Consider the following 16,603-nt stretch of genomic DNA (forward strand, 5'->3'; position numbering starts at 1 on the left):
ATGTTGACCAAAAATCTAAGCCATCAATATCAACAATAATGTAATTGTCAATCATTACCACAACAACAACAAAAAAAAACAGTAGGAAACATCCTATTAAAAAAAAAAGACTCTTTAATAAAAATGATATTAAAAAAAAACAACAACCAATATCAGCTCTATACTCTTTGATTTAAGTACAATAAAATTCCCTACATTCTATAGTGGTTCCTAAACCCGTCCTGGGAAATCCTCACTAGTCAGGTTTTCTGGATATCTACAGTGAATATTCATGAGAGAAATCTGTATGCAGTGGAAGCAGTACACTTCTCCCTCCGTATTCGCTGTGATAGGGGATTTACAGACCCGCGAATACAGAAAAACCGCAAATAACTTTTTCATATGTTATTCGCTTTTTTCTATTAAAAACCATCATGAATATGGTGAAACCGCGAATAACATGGTGGGAGACCTGGTCTGTTCCTGAAGGAGAGGTGAAGAAAGTGCTGGGAATCAGCGATTTTCTCAGTAAACGCTTGGAATCAGCGATTTCTCTATGCAAGCTGATGTAATTTGGGGGGAGGAGCCAGGAAAATAAAAACCGTGAATAATCGAAACCGCAATTGCTGAAACCGCGAATACGAGGGAGAAGTGTACTATACATGCAAATCAATGTCATGAATATTCATTTCTGATAGACTGTAAATCTGATTAGCTGGGGTTCCCCAGATTAAGTTGTAGAATCACAGTCCTACAGCTGGATCATTTAGGGGTCTTTTTACAAAGGCGCGGTAGCGGTTTAACGCGCGGAATATCGCGCGTTAAACCGCCTGCCACGCTAGTACCTAACGCCTCCATTGATGAGGCATTAGAATTTTAGGCTGCCGCGGGGGTTAACGCGTGATGAAATGTCCAACGTGCTAACCCCCCCTAGCGCGTCTTGATAAAAGGAGCCCTTAGAGTCCATAATACAATCTTTTGATTTTTAAGAACTATGAACTAATCCTCATATTTACAAAAAGTGTTCTGAATTTTCTCTTAAAGCTCTCAGATTCACTAACAGAGGTATATTTTGTATCTTGAAATCTGTAGTTATTCATTATCAAAAACTGCATGTGTCTCTTTCAAGTTATCACACTGTTAACATTAGCAACCTGCCACTTGCTTATATGCCCAGGCTAAAACATTTATTTGCTCTGATTTGCCCATTGTGTTTTGAAATGAGAAAGAATTTTTATCTTTAAAACTGCATTAATAGCTCACTATAAAAAGATACCTCCTTATATTTCTTGATATTTACTGTATATCCATAAAGTCAAGTGGATTAACATGGCAATCACAATAGTGGATACACAAAAGATTTTAAACAAAATTAAAACTAGGAGAACCATAAATTGAATGTCACAGAACAAGAAAACATTGATTTTTGGCATGTGGGATTTTTGAGTCTTTGTGAGGTGTATTAATAAATGTCTAATAAGTACTTATGTCCTGAACATTATAGCTGTTCATTGACCAAGCCTGATGAAAGCAACCTTTCTGCAGTGCTGGCACTTATTGACTTTCCATCTCTAAATCGTCTGGTACTTTAAGTTGTGTCAGACCCATAAAAGCTGTGAACATGACAACTCTGATCTCTCTGAAAAGAAATGAATAGGAGAGAGAGCTGGAAAATGGCTATTTTTTTCAGCTGTCATGCAGCTAAGTGGTTTCTTTTGTACATGGACTTTTGTATGGTTCTTGTGGCTAGTACAAGTGTCCATTTTGAGAGAGACAGGCCGCCCGATATACAGCTGACAGCGTGGAGATAACTTTGTTAACAAATCCCCTGAAGTAGCCTGCTTTCAGGCGAAATAGAAGATCTTTTCTATCGGGACGAAGATGTTTCTTCAGATGAGTGTTTGACTCTCTTATACACGCTAAGATGCAAAATTGTTTAGCCACGCTACTAGACTTTGTTTAGAATTTATCTACAGCTGTAGCTGATTGCCACATATATAGTTAGTTTGGGGCTGTTTCACTTACTTACAGAAAATTATAGGACATTGAATTTCAAATCCTTTGAGAATTTTTTGAAAACTATTCTTCTAAAGAGATGCTGAAGTATGAAAGTAATTTATAACTGTACGGAGTTTTTTTATAAACCCGTGATGAGGTGGTGAGCTTTGGTACTTGTGTAGTCCTGGCGACCCACAATTGAGGTTTATTTTTTCTCCGTTTATTTATGATTTTGTCAACTGTCCTGTTTTTGTGATTTTTTGTGTGAATGAACCCCTACTTTAACTATCTACAACGTACATTTAGTTGAGATTGTTTAGTACAAGTGTCTGTCATGTCCATTCTCTTTTGATTCCTTAATAAAAATGATATTAAAATAAATGTTTAACACGACTAGTCCCATTGCATTGTAGATTATGCATATTAATGTAATGTAATGTAAGGTAATTTATTTCTTATATACCGCTACATCCGTTAGGTTCTAAGCGGTTTACAGAAAATATACATTAAGATTAGAAATAGGAAAGGTACTTGAAAAATTCCCTTACTGTCCCGAAGGCTCACAATCTAACTAAAGTACCTGGAGGGTAATAGAGAAGTGAAAAGTAGAGTTAGAAGAAAAATAAAAATAAAATAAACATTTTAACAAGACAGCATTGATCTAAATACTTTGGAAGGGAGAAGAGAGGAGAGAAAGGAATAGAAGCAGAAGGGGGAGCCGTTGAACAGTAGAATTCTGGAGAAATTTAAATGATAGAAATAGAACAAAACAAAGACAAAAGGCAAAACAATAGATAAGATTAAAGATAAATCATAAGCTGGAAAGAAAAATAAAATAAAACTTTGTCTTCAATCCACGGTTTCAGCGTCAGTGATGAAGTGGAGCAAGTAAGTTTAGGAGGAGCGATGACGTTTCCAGAAAAAGGGCTTCTTCAGGGAATATTTAATTAGGGATATTTTGAAAACCTGACTGGATGGGGGGTCCCCCAGGACAGGGTTGGGAACCATTGATTTAAACAATGTTTTAACATAGTAACATAGTAAATGACAGCAGATAAAAACCTAAACAGACCATCCAGTCTGCCCATAAGTTATATCCATTAAAAAATACAATGAACAATACATCCCTAACACCTCTCCCCCTCTGAATATCCAGATTTTCTTCGTGTCACTAATAAATCAGTTCAGAACATGACCTTTATGCCCATCTGCCAGCAGGTAGAGATAACAAATTGAGCTCTGCTATATAGGACAGTGTGCAGCTGGTTCAATCAGTATATTTCTATCTCCAGCAGGTTGTAGAATGTGTTCTGTGCAGCTTCTGGTCTCTTCTCTGCATGCTTGATCTGGTTCTAGGTTGGTTTTTATTTGTTGTTTTTTTTTTTTTTTTAGTTCAGTTGAACTTGGGGGAAAAGCTTGGATTTCTGCATTTTCTAAGGGCATACCTGGTAAAGCAGGACCCTCTCCTCCTCTTCCTCTTTCTTCTTGCCAGTACATGTCTTGTTCTTCAGAAAAATAAAATAAAGAGCAACTCTTTAATTTCTGTGGAGTAAGTATTCTGCCAGTTGCTGCTGCCTTATGGGAAAGCATCTATTGTACAGAGAAATTTTCACTCATACGTTCTTCTGCTGACTCTGGTAAGCTACACAGCGAGTTGCTTTAGTGCCACAATTCCTATCCATCAGGGTACTCTTTCTGTTACTTTTGTTTTACTCTCTTTCCCATTCAAGTTGTAGCCATGTCATTTTCATTTATTTCTACAGTGGCTGAAGAGGACTGCTCCCATTGCTGTGCATGGAGAGCAACATTAGGGCAGTGCTTGTCGTGTTTGCTTTCTTCTCAGAGAGCTTCAGAGCAGAACAAAACTTTGACACAGCCCTACCATGATTTCACGCTGTGCAGGAGTGGAAACTTCATGGTCTGTATAAGGGCTGTCTGTGTCTTCAAACAGTGCAGGAATGGTGCCATTTTAACTATTGTAATGGTCTACTGTTTATGTTTGACTTATTCTTGCTGTATACGCCTCGAGTGAATTCCTTCAGAAAGGTATTAAATAAATCCAATAAATAAAAAGTACACGTTTGATTCCTGCCTGTCTCTCTCTGCTACAGACAGCTTCTTTCTTGCGCTTCACTCTTGTATCCATCAGATTTAGTGCCTTACAATTGGAAACTGCCTGCTGTAACTCAGATCAGTCTCATGCTTTCTTTTCTCCAGATTTCACTTTCAGTTATTTCATAAGGCTTATATTTTTAAAGAGAGCTCATTCTTCTTGGGCACCTCAGGATTCTGTTTCTTAGCTTCATATTGAAATTTCTTCTAAAAGGAGGAAATTAGATCTCCGTCCAGACTTAGAAGTTGAATCTGTGCTGTTAGGACCACATTTTGAAAGTCTCTTTTAGTAGCATTTATTAAATTGGTTTTTAGAGATTCCTTACAGGAAGGAGAACTTCATCCTGATTAAGGTGATGATCCTAGGGCAACTAAGCCATTTCAGAGGTGAGAACTATCTTCCGTCATTATGAAGGCCTAGATGTTCTCAATATTATGTGTCTGAAACCCCTGGATCGGTAGCATGGAATATTGCTACACCTTGGGTTTTGGCCAGTTACTAGTAACCTGAATTGAGCACCTTCGGGGGGGGGGGGGGTGCAGGCCTTTTTAGGGGGGGACAGGCCTTCAAGGGGGGGAACAGGCAGGCAGGCCTTCAAGGGGGTGACAGGCCTTCAAGGGGATGCAGGCCTTCGGGGGGTGCAGGCCTTCAAGGGGGGTGCAGGCCTTCAAGGGGGGGGACAGGCCTTCAGGGATGAGATGCAGACCTTCAAAGGGGGGACAGGCCTTCAGGGATGAGATGCAGACCTTTAAGGGGGGGACAGGCCTTTGGGGGGCACCCTGGTGTAGAAGTACACGGAGGGAAGGGGGTGTTCAAAGAGACGTGCATATGCCAGACTTTGAGGGGGAAGAAATAATGGGTCTGAAAATAGAGGAGAGGGAGAGAGATGATGGGCCATGGGATTTAGGGAGGGAAGGAACTGAAAGGGAGAGAAATTGGACACAAGGGATGGTGTGGAGGAGGGATAGAGATACGATAGGAGGGTAATTGGGAAAAGAAAGGAAGAGATAGTGGACCCTGGGCTGGTGGGGAAGGAGGGAGAGATGCCGTATGAAAGGGTAGTTAAGAAAAGGTGGATCTGTGGAGGGAGATGAAAAAAAGGAAAGATACCAGACTTCCTGGGGAGGGAAAGGAAATGGAAAGGGAGGACAGAGATGGCAGATGGATGGTTAGCATGCGGAAAGAAGAAAGAAGGAGACCCTGGCAAGCAAGTTATCAGAAGATAACCAGTCTTGGACCAACAAGATTTGAAAAAATAACCAGACAACAAAAGGTAGAAAAATTAATTTTATTTTCTGTTTTGTGATTACAATATGTCAGATTTGAAATGTGTATCCTGCCAGAGCTGGTGTTAGACTGCAAACGTGAGCTAGGATTTAACAGAGAGAGGAAAAGTCCTTTTTGTTTCTTTATTTTATTTATACCACAGCGCCAGTGTGGTTAGGAGAAGCCAAAGGGTGTGAAAAAGCTATAAAACCCACTAGGATTTTTGAAAAAAATCACCCAACTGGGCAGGAAAAACGAATCGAAAAACCAATTAAATTGGCTGAATCAAAATTTTTTTTCCTAAATCGGGCAGTTTGCGCTACTGTCTCAGACTTTAGGACCTGGGATTGGGGAGAGATGGCATCCTCAGTACTTTATAATGCAAGTGAAACGAGGATTTGGTCAGACTTTTGAAGGGTCTGCAGAAGAAAAATATTGTATAGGCTGGGGACATGAGACAGCAGGAAATGGGAACTTTTCTTCCTTCTATTTTTGTGAATGGAAAGGCTGAGGATGTCAGAGAGTTCAGTTAAAATATGTGCTTTATAAAAAAATATAATAATGTGTTTTATAAAGTTTATAAGCATTGCTGGCCTACCCGGTGAGGTGTTCCTAGTGGTGGTGGTGGTGGCAGTATGTCAATGTGTTGAGAGGAAGAGATGGTCTGGGAAATTCTGCTGAGCAGACTCTGGGCCCATTTCCACCCCAAGTTAGCCACTCCACTCAACTGGTTCACACACTGAGTGGGTCTTTGGGTGTTGTTTTGGGATCTCTTCCAGTGGTTTGTCAGTATCTCCTTCTGGTCCAAGGAAGGAAACTTTGTTAACCTTAGCATTGACCTACAGAATATGTTTGTAACAGCGCTGCTTGTGTGGCATTAGGTTATGTAGTGATCGAAAGAAAAAACCAGACCTTTGCATATTTTTGCACTATATGGTGGGTGTATGAGGAGATTCACATTTCCTGCACAGCTAAGTCCGTGTGAAGTTCCCTTGTGCTGTATTTGACATCTAGCAAGGTCTCTTTTGGAAGGAAAGATCTAAGCTTAAAAATGAAGTGGCCAGAAGTTATGGTAAAAGCAGATAGCGTAGCTGGTTTTAAGAAAGATTTGGACAAATTCCTGGAGGAAAAGTTCATAATCTGTTATTAAGATATGGGGGATGTGTCTGCTTGCCCTGGATCGGTAGTATGGAATGTTGCTACTCTTTGGGTTTTGACCAGGTATTAGTGACCTGGATTGGCTACCATGAGAATGGGCTACTGGGCATGATGGACCATTAGTCTGACCCAGTTAGGCTATTCTTATGTTATGTTCTCATCTGTAGGGGCCTTTGTTTTCACTTCTTATTTTAATGTATTTTTTTTCTGGGAACTTATCAGTGTTTTTTATAATGGGAACAAAAATGAAAGAGAATTAATGTGTGTGGAATGTGGGGGTAACTAATTTCTTCAGCTAAATAATTCAATCCACCTCAACCAGACATAGGAGAACTCACGCACCATTCACACACCCTCCAACCAAAAACATCAAAAGAAAAAAAAGTGTTCGACAACCTCCTAGCCATTCGAGCTGCAACACTCAACCCCCAACTCTACAACCTATTGACCTCGACCACAGACTACAAAACCTTCAAAAAGAAATAAAAACCCTTCTATTCAAAAAACTGAACTAACACAATCAGAACTGTCCCAAGCATCACCTGCAACTACTCCATATGTACTTCTCATGTCATGACAATTCAGACATAATTTATGTTATGTTATGTTTGGAATAATGGTTACATATATGAGGGTCAATAAAAAAAAAAATTTCACTGCCTGTTTCTATTCTAACCATTTATTCCGTTTCATGGTCATTACAAAAAATATTTTTTTACATGGGGGGGTGTCAAAAAAATGATGGGCCCCGGGCGCTACATACCCTAGGTATGCCACTGCCTATGAGATAATATTCAAAATGAGGCTGCGCCCTCGCGGGGATAGAGAAGTTAAATAAGCACCCCAAATGAGCAAAAAATGACTATGTCTATGCGAGGCCAAATTATGTGCCAAATTATGCACCAAAGATCTCCATCCCCAGAAGGGTGACAGTTCGGATACAGTCCAAGATTGTAAGATACATTTACGAGCGAGGAGACACAACTTACGACACCAGACGGGAACCCCCTTGGGTAAACCTCTAAAAGCACCCATAAAGTCCAGGACCAATTGCTCCCCGGTACCCGAGAGGGAACATGGGAAAAGGCGTTGGATATAATTTGTTATAGACGCCCAAAATGAACGAGTAGTCCAACAGTCCCAGAAAGAATGAACAAAAGTATTAGGTTCCCTGCCACTCTTCAAACAGAGAGGGGAGGGGACACCCCCAATTTTATGTAACTGCACTTGGGTATAATAAGCCTGATAAAGCACTTGAGCATAACACTCCTGAAATACTGCTCCCGTTATCAACTGAGGGATCCCACTCAAGGCACCCAAAATATTCTACTGACTAAGGTCTTTATGTAGCTTCTGTCCCCACTTTTCTTGTAGCCACTGGAAGTCTTTAGGGCTTTCAAACTGAGAGAGGGCCCTATGTAATACCAACACCGATGTATGAGAGCCCGCCACCCCCGCAAAGAAAACCTGAAGACTCTTCCCTATAGGTTGCGCAATCTTCTCCAGAGGGAGAGAAAGAATGTAATGTTTAGCCTGACAGGCAAAAGTATCACCCCAACAGCGGCGCAGCTGATCACCAAACTCAATAAACCAAACTCAATAAGAGATTTCAGGTGGCCCTCCGGAATCAACAAATGTTCCACTGTGTGGATCCCGCTCGAGCCCAGTCCAAAAAAGCGGGGTTATCTCACCCCAGAAGAAAAGCTAAATTCCCTCTCAAAGAGATCTGATTTGTCACCCTGGGCCCCTCCCCCCTAATTTAAAGATGAAACTCCCCCACAGTGCTCTTTTAGATTTCAATAAGACACTCGACCGGAACATAGCTGGGACATCTTTAGAAGGTAAATGTGGAAGACTACGGAAAGAATGAGGGGCATAAAAAGCTGATTCAAAATCTAAAAGGGTATATTGATTTTCTTCCTGCAGCCAGTCTTTCAAATGGTGTAACAAACAGGCGTCATTGTAAAGTCCAAAATTGGGGAGTCCAAAGGACCCCTCCCTGCTTCCAGCCTCCTATCTAGTGATAATGGACTTTTGGTTTACATCGATTCCAACAAAATCTAGATAATAACTGAGCCAAACGATTAAGGTCCTTTTTGAGCAAATGAATTGGGAGCGTTTGCTTAACATATAACCAACAGGTAAAAATCACCATCTAGACCAAAGCTATGTGTCCCAGTAAGGACAAAGGAAGATCCCCCTAGGTCTCTAGCTGAAGTTTGGTAGCTGAGAGAAATTTAGAAACATTGATCAAGTAAAGCTGAGCGATAGAAGCCGGTAAGTACATACTCAGATACTTAAAGGAACCCGAAGCCCAGCACAATGGAAAGTCGGCACCCCACTGGGTCCCGAGGTCAAGAGAAGATGGTAAGGCTTCCAATTTTAAAAGGGTCAGCTGGAAATCAGCAACATCCCCATATTCCCCAATGGTTTCCAATAAGGCCGGCAATGAGCAGCCAGGATCCTTAAAATGAATGAAAAGATCGTCTGCGAAGGTGACAAGTTTAAAACTATGGCCCCCCTATGATATTTGGGTTAGAATAAACATATCTAATGAGTGGATCAAGAGTCAAGACAAACAACAAGGGTGACAGCGGACACCCTTGTCTTATTCCCCCATGTATCTCAAAAAGTGGGGACCTGAAATTGTTGACTCACATAGTCATCTGTAGGGTACCATAGAGCACCTTAATAGCTGAAACAAAGCAGTCCTCGAAGCCATATTTACACAAAGAGGAGAACAAGTAATCCCAGCAAACTCTATCGAATGCCTTCTTGGCGTCAAAGCTAATAAGTAAAGAAGGGGACGCTACTCTAGTACTATATTCCAAGGATGATACGATTTTCCGTAAGAACTTGGCCACAGACCGACCCTTAACAAATCCCACTTGCGTTTCGTGAAGAATATGTGGGAGGAGCCTTGCTAGCCTGTTAGCCAAAATTTTTGCTAAAAGTTTAAGATCTAAATTAAGCTGAGAAATAGGGTGATATGATTCTGGGAGGGTGGCATTTCTCCCTGGCTTTAGAAGGACTAGCATCTGAACCACATTAATATGCTCTGGCATAGCTTCAACATTAATCATCACATTAAACACGTTAGAAATCGTAACAATCCTTAATTAAAGAAAGAAAGAATTTGCATGGTCAGTTACCTCATGCCCTTTTTGGGAGATGGTTTGAAGCCAGGAGCTCTATGTGGTAATTAAACTATTTAGAACAATATTCTTCATTGCATGGCATGGGGACCAATAGTATCTCCCATTAACCTTTTGTTTGTGTCCTCTTGACTCTTTCCCTAGTACAGTCTCCCTGATTTTCTCAGCCTTGCTGCTAGCATAACAACATAACTGTTAATGAGTTTGAGTTACTGTATGTGCTACTCAAAATTCCTATCTATTCTCACGAGACTGAAAACACCATGCAGCTCTAACCTACCTCTAGCAGCTATCTGGTACTCAAAGAAAACCAAATAAGTATTCAAAAGGTGATAGTACATTCAAACCTCCAAAGAAAGTATGGAGGAAATTAGAAACTGGAGGGGGGGGGGGGGGAGAAGGGGTAGAAATGGGATGGTGGATGTTGTTAGGCTGACTGCTGTGATCAGTGGTGGTCTTGACTTTCACATTATGCTTTCTTTGACAAACTGGCCTCCACTTGAAAACCAAGATTTCTGTTTTAAAGAAACTATGTTGTGCCTTTGTGGCAGAAAGAAACTGAAGGACCTTGTTTTGAGAGTTGCTGAAGGACACTCTCTTTTAGGCTAACAGAGATATACATTGAAGGATTTTTTTTTTTTTAAACAAAAATTTCTCTTGGAGTGTATGTCTTTTTGATATTTAAACCTCTAATCCCTTCTTTGATCTCTATGATGCCGAAAAGGCTAGAAATAGTATTGTCCAAAACCAAAGGAGAAAAGAGACAAATGAACATCACAGCAGGCTTCCATTGAGAACAATCCTGTGAAGAGTATCTGGGGATTAGTGAAAAGCCTGCTCATCTGTGTTTGTTCTAGGTTTGTTTTTGGGGGTTTTTTTTCCATCTTTTAATTTACTGTATCCATTTCTATCGCCTAATTGTTCAAAATCATCACAAGAGAAAATGTGAAAAGCATCAAAAACCTGTCACAAAACTACACATTTGCCCACCATATGTTGTGTCCACTACAAAAATCTGCTTTTCACTATGAGCTGGGGTGCTGGCACCAACTTCTATTTTGCAACCAGGCTGGAGGGTATTATTTTTTAAAATAAAGTAAAATACTTTAAAAATAAAGTAAAATAAACTCTTCTTTCCCACTACTTTATGTTTGAAAGCAGAATCCTTATTCGAAAACAGCATTACAAAGAAGAACTATAGCAAAGTAAAAATGAAATTTGAACTAGCTTAAGCACAGAGAAGAATCTATGCTTCAATCAAAGTGGACTGCAGCTAGACTATGTCCCTTTTCCAGCTTTCACTGGTTCTTCATGGGTATAATTAACATCACTCCAATTATTCTGCAATATATTAATTACTAGGGCAGACCTTCCTAAATATGTCATGGAGACCCTACAACCAATCAGGTTTTTAGGAAACCTACAAGAGAAAGTTTCATGCATTAGCCACTCTGCACATTCTGATGGATTCTATATATGGTACCCAAATTTGGGCATGCTTTTGAGATGCAAGAGCAATGTAATTGGCTAAAGAGCAGTTAAACCATTGGATACTAACAACCAACTATTGCATGCATTTGGCTGCATGCTATTCTATAATGCCTAAATCCCATAGCATGCAACCCAAAAGTGGGTGTAGCTATAGGAGGGATATGGGCGGGTCAGAAGCATTCTAAAATGTTGAGCAAAGTGCAACAGATTAATGGATCTCCAAGGCTAATGGCACTAGGATTTATACCAGGTTTAATCAGGCATATGTCTGGTACCCAAATATGAGTATGGGAATTGGTTCTAAGTGCAATTCTATAAGGAGTGCGTGCCCATAAAGAATAACACTTACCCCCTCTTTTACGAAACTGCGATAGCAGTTTCTAGTGCAGAGAGCCGCGCTGAATGGACTGCGCTGCTCCTGACTCCCTTAGGAACTCTATGAGTGTTGGGAGCAGCGTGGGTCATTCAGCGCGGCTCCCCTTGCTAGAAACTGCTATCGCAGTTTCAGAAAAGGAGGTCTTAGTGTCAGTATTCTCTGGTGCCCATTTTTGAGTATAAACCAATAAATATAAGGGGAATACAGCCGTCTAATTCAAATTATAGCACACAAAAATAGATACAATGCACTGTAACTATATCCTGCAGGTGTTCACAATCATCCAGTCAAAAATAAATCCAAAATTCACAGAAAATGATAAACATATAAAAACGTGGAGAAAAACAGCCCTCATACACAGACAGCTGGGACTGCGCTGTACCCTAAGCCGACTGTATCATCATTGGTCTGAAAAAAACTCCACATATAAACATTTAAATAGTCTCTCACACATTCAGTGAACTCTTGTTTTCAAAATCAATCTTTTCAAAAAATAGGATGAAAATTGTAACACCACTGCAGAAAAATATATATCAGTGGCTACAGAGGAATATAGGACAAAAGGAGGTAGAGCTCAATCAAAAAACTTTTTCATATAGCAAAGCGTGAAAACTTATCTGAAGATCGTAAAGTGGTTATCTGGTCACTTTAGATACCTTTTGGGCACTTAGACCTGGTTTTCAATCGCCTAAGTCACAACATACAAGTTCTATCTAGGCAGCCTTGTTAAACTTTTGGTTATACTTGCAGTACGACTAAGTCTAGGTTGGCCCTGACCACTCCTCCTAAAATGCCCCTTTTAGCTCTGGGCATACAGAAACACTGAAAGGGCCTAAGTACCACAAGGGTCACCACTATCGCCAATGCTCTTCAACCTCTTTATATCCTCCCTTGGGTCCAGTCTAGATAAATTAGATGTAACATCATTCAGCTACGCAGACAACATCACCATTCTCCTCCCCTTCAACTCACCAGCCCCCAATTCAACAGAAAACCTGAAAAAAACACTAGAAACAGTGGAAAAATGGATGACAGACCACAAATTGAAGCTGAACTCGGCCAAAACAAAATTTCTACTGCTTGAAAAGGACAAAACCCCATCTATAACAGAATTAGAAATAAACTCCACCAAATACCCTATACAGTTCACCCTTAAACTCCTAGGATTGATGTTAGATAAATGCTGCCATGCAAGTCCAAATCAACAAGACCACCCAGAAAGCCTTTTTAATTATGCGCAACCTGTGAAAAATAAGAAAATTCTTCGACAAAGAACAATATAGGCTCATAGTCCAATCCCTAGTCCTAGGAAAGCCTAGTAGAGCTGCACAGAGGTGGTATAAGTAGTCTGGGGCTATTGGGGTAGTAGACAGGTGGCTCTAGTAGGTTTTAGGGGTATTTTGGGGGGCTCACCATGACCTATAAGAGAGTTCTGGTGAAATGTGTGTGTGGTACCTTTTTTGTGAACTTTGCAGCAGTGCCCTGTAAGGTGTTCCATTACTGTGTTGCCATGTCTGGGTGTCCAGTCCATCACTTTGCTGGCCCCTCCCACATCCAAAAGGTCTTGTTCTAGGCATTTTTGACTTGGACAAATTTTGGGATGAGAATGGGGTATAGAGATAAATGACTTAGCGGTCTGGCCAACCAAACGGCTAGACATATACTTAGAAGATTTTTAAAAAAGAAAAATATTTTGGACGTATTTTTCAGGAATGGACTTTTAACACTTCCAACTTTGGGCTGTAAAGACTACAGTACCACCTTACTAAGATAAGTAGTTTTTGTTCCTTTTTTAGGAGCTGTGGATGTCGTTAGAACTTATGTTATATAGTAATGGTGGGTGAGAATGTGAACAAGCAATGATGGTCTCTTTACACAGCTTTCCTATGCCAGGTGCTGATGTTCTAGAGGCAGATATGTAAAGTGTTTATTCCGATTTTTATGGCGGGGGGGGGGGTCAGTGATCACTGGGGGAGTGTGTTGGGGTCTATACTTTGTATTTGCAGTGGTTATCTGGTCACTTTAGATACCTTTTGGGCACTTAGATCTGGTTTTCAATCACCTAAGTCACAACATACAAGTTCTATCTAGGCAGCCTTGTTAAACTTTTGGTTATACTTGCAGTACGACTAAGTCTAGGTTGGCCCTGACCACTCCTCCTAAAATGCCCCTTTTAGCTCTGGGCATACAGAAACACTGAAAGGGCCTAAGTACCACAAGGGTCACCACTATCGCCAATGCTCTTCAACTTCTTTATATCCTCCCTTGGGTCCAGTCTAGATAAATTAGATTTAACATCATTCAGCTACGCAGACAACATCACCATTCTCCTCCCCTTCAACTCACCAGAATTCCCCTTCAATTCAACAGAAAACCTGAAAAAAAACACTAGAAACAGTGGAAAAATGGATGACAGACCACAAATTGAAGCTGAACTCGGACAAAACAAAATTTCTGCTGCTTGAAAAGAACAAAACCCCATCTATAACAGAATTAGAAATAAACTCCACCAAATACCCTATACAGTCCACCCTTAAACTCCTAGGAGTGATGTTAGATAAATGCTGCCATGCAAGTCCAAATCAACAAGACCACCCAGAAAGCCTTTTTAATTATGCGCAACTTGTGAAAAATAAGAAAATTCTTCAACAAAGAACAATATAGGCTCATAGTCCAATCTCTGGTCCTAGGACTATTGGACTACTGCAACATCCTATATCTACCATGCCCCACAAACATGATAAAACAATTACAGACTACAAAACACAGCCCTCAGACTGATCTATTCACTGAACAAATATGACCACATCACCACCGCATACCTAGACTCACACTGGCTACCGATACAAGTGTGAATACTATTCAAATTCTACTTTCTATTATTCAAAGTAATGAATGGTACTGCCCCCACATATCTAAACAACCACCTAAACTGGAACAATACAACTAGACAAAGGAGAACTCAGTCCCCATTTACCTACCCCCCATTCAAAGGTACACAGCGCAAGAAGATGTATGACAACCTACTATAGCAACGCAAGCAGCTAAACTTGACCACCCCATATCCAACATGCTGATAACAATGACCGACTTCAAATCATTTCGAAAAGAAATCAAAACCCTTCTATTCAAAAAATTTATCTAGATATCAAAACTCTTCCCCATGTCTATCCCCTCTCTTGTAAACTTCCCCTCTCTTGTAAACTTCCCTTTAAATTCTCATCCACTCTTGTAATTTTCCCTTCAAAGTCTCAATCATGTAAACAGCACCCTAAATTGTAATTTTCCTGGAAATGTCCAGCTATCTTCTTTTGTAATCCGCCTAGAACTGCAAGGTACTGGTGGAATAGAAGTCACTAATGTAATATAATTTAATTTCTGTCTTTCTCCCCCATTCTCAAGCATCTAGTATTGCCTTGTCCCCATACCTTGCAGTGCCAGTGCTCTATCTCTTTTCCCCTCTCCCAATATTCTGAATTGCCCCATCTCTTCTCTCCTCCATGACTTTCTTTGCCTTGTCTCTGTCCCTTTCTTCTTTTCCTCCCATGGGATCACTCATTTACCTGGTCTCCTGCTCCTATGTTGGGTCCATTGCATCTCTGGATCTGAATGGTGGCTGCAGCTTCAGCGGCAAGCAGAAATCTAGCGCAGAGATATTTCCCCGTGAATGCTGCCACTGATTTTGTCAGGCCCATGAACAGGAAGTTACTTCAGACTTTGAAACTACCTGTTTCTAGATCTGGTAGAGTCAGTGGCAACACACACAGATGAACATCTCTGTGCCAGCCTTCTATATGTTGCTGATGCCCCCATTCAGCCCCCAAGAAACAGCATAGGAGCAGCAGACCAGATAACTGAGTGAGCCAATGATTGGAGACAGGGAAAGCCACTGTTTATCCTTGGGGTGCTAGCATGGAATCTCAATAGTTTTATGGATTCTGCCAGGTTCTTGTAACCTGGATTAGTCACTATTTGAAGCAGATTACTAGGTTAGATGGACCTTTGGTCATACCCAGCATGGCAATTGTTCTGATCTTAATTCTTTCTTATCTCTCTGGTTATCGGTTCTCCTAATATGTTCATATATTGATGTGAACTGATATAATGTGGATTGTTTGCATTATTCCAACAGCATGTAATATGCAAACCTCGTGCTTCTCCTTGTGACCTTGGGCAAGTCACTCAGTCCATAGCCTCAGGTACGTTAGCTAGATTGTGAGTTCACCGGGAGAGACAGGGAAAATACTTGAGTACATGATTGTAAAACTGCTTAGATAATCTTGATAGGCGGCATATAAAAAAACCTAATAAACTAGAATAATAATAATAATAAATAAGAGATTCTCATTTATAGCATCTTAAGATCATGTAAGTGAAAACAAGATCATGCAAGTGAATCATTAAGACAAAAACTGGTTTTCTAACTTAGGAAGACAGAAGCCAGCTCTAATGGATTATATGGTGATGGTTTTACAGTGTGTTTATGGCAACTAGGAAGCTGTCAAGCGCAATGCCAAATTCAGACGTTAGATCTGTTATGTTAGTTTCTGAACTGTGGAACTTGTATATTCTCAGTGGGTTAGAGATTTAAAACATTGTGCACTGGAAAGCACTTATTAGTTACTGTGAAGCTCATCTCTGTCATTTTCTCCCCATGAATTGCATTGTTCTCTTATAAGAGACTTCCCCCTACCCACCCCCTAATGATCTGTCGTAGTACATTACGATTACAAAGCAACCAAAAAGAGGGGGGGGGGAAGAATAAATTGCAAAACAAGAAAATACCTACTCTGGGAATTTCTAGAATGACATTAAGGTCTAAACACTAGTACAGTGAAATTTTCTCTCCAGTACCAGGGTTGAACTCTTCTCAGCTTGTTCTGTCTCTTATGTGCCTATCTTGGATTGAAAACTATGCCTTCCCTTCAACAGCCACCCTTTCACTTTAAGTATTGAAGCAGCCACAGAATTCAAGTGGAAGAAATCTTTTACCCAAGCTACAAAGCTGCAGCATCAAGTCCTGCGCTATATTCATTAACATAATTCATCAGATTTTTAGAATCAAGC

Source organism: Geotrypetes seraphini, chromosome 10, assembly GCF_902459505.1.
Source record: "Geotrypetes seraphini chromosome 10, aGeoSer1.1, whole genome shotgun sequence".
In the NCBI taxonomy this organism is placed as follows: domain Eukaryota; kingdom Metazoa; phylum Chordata; class Amphibia; order Gymnophiona; family Dermophiidae; genus Geotrypetes; species Geotrypetes seraphini.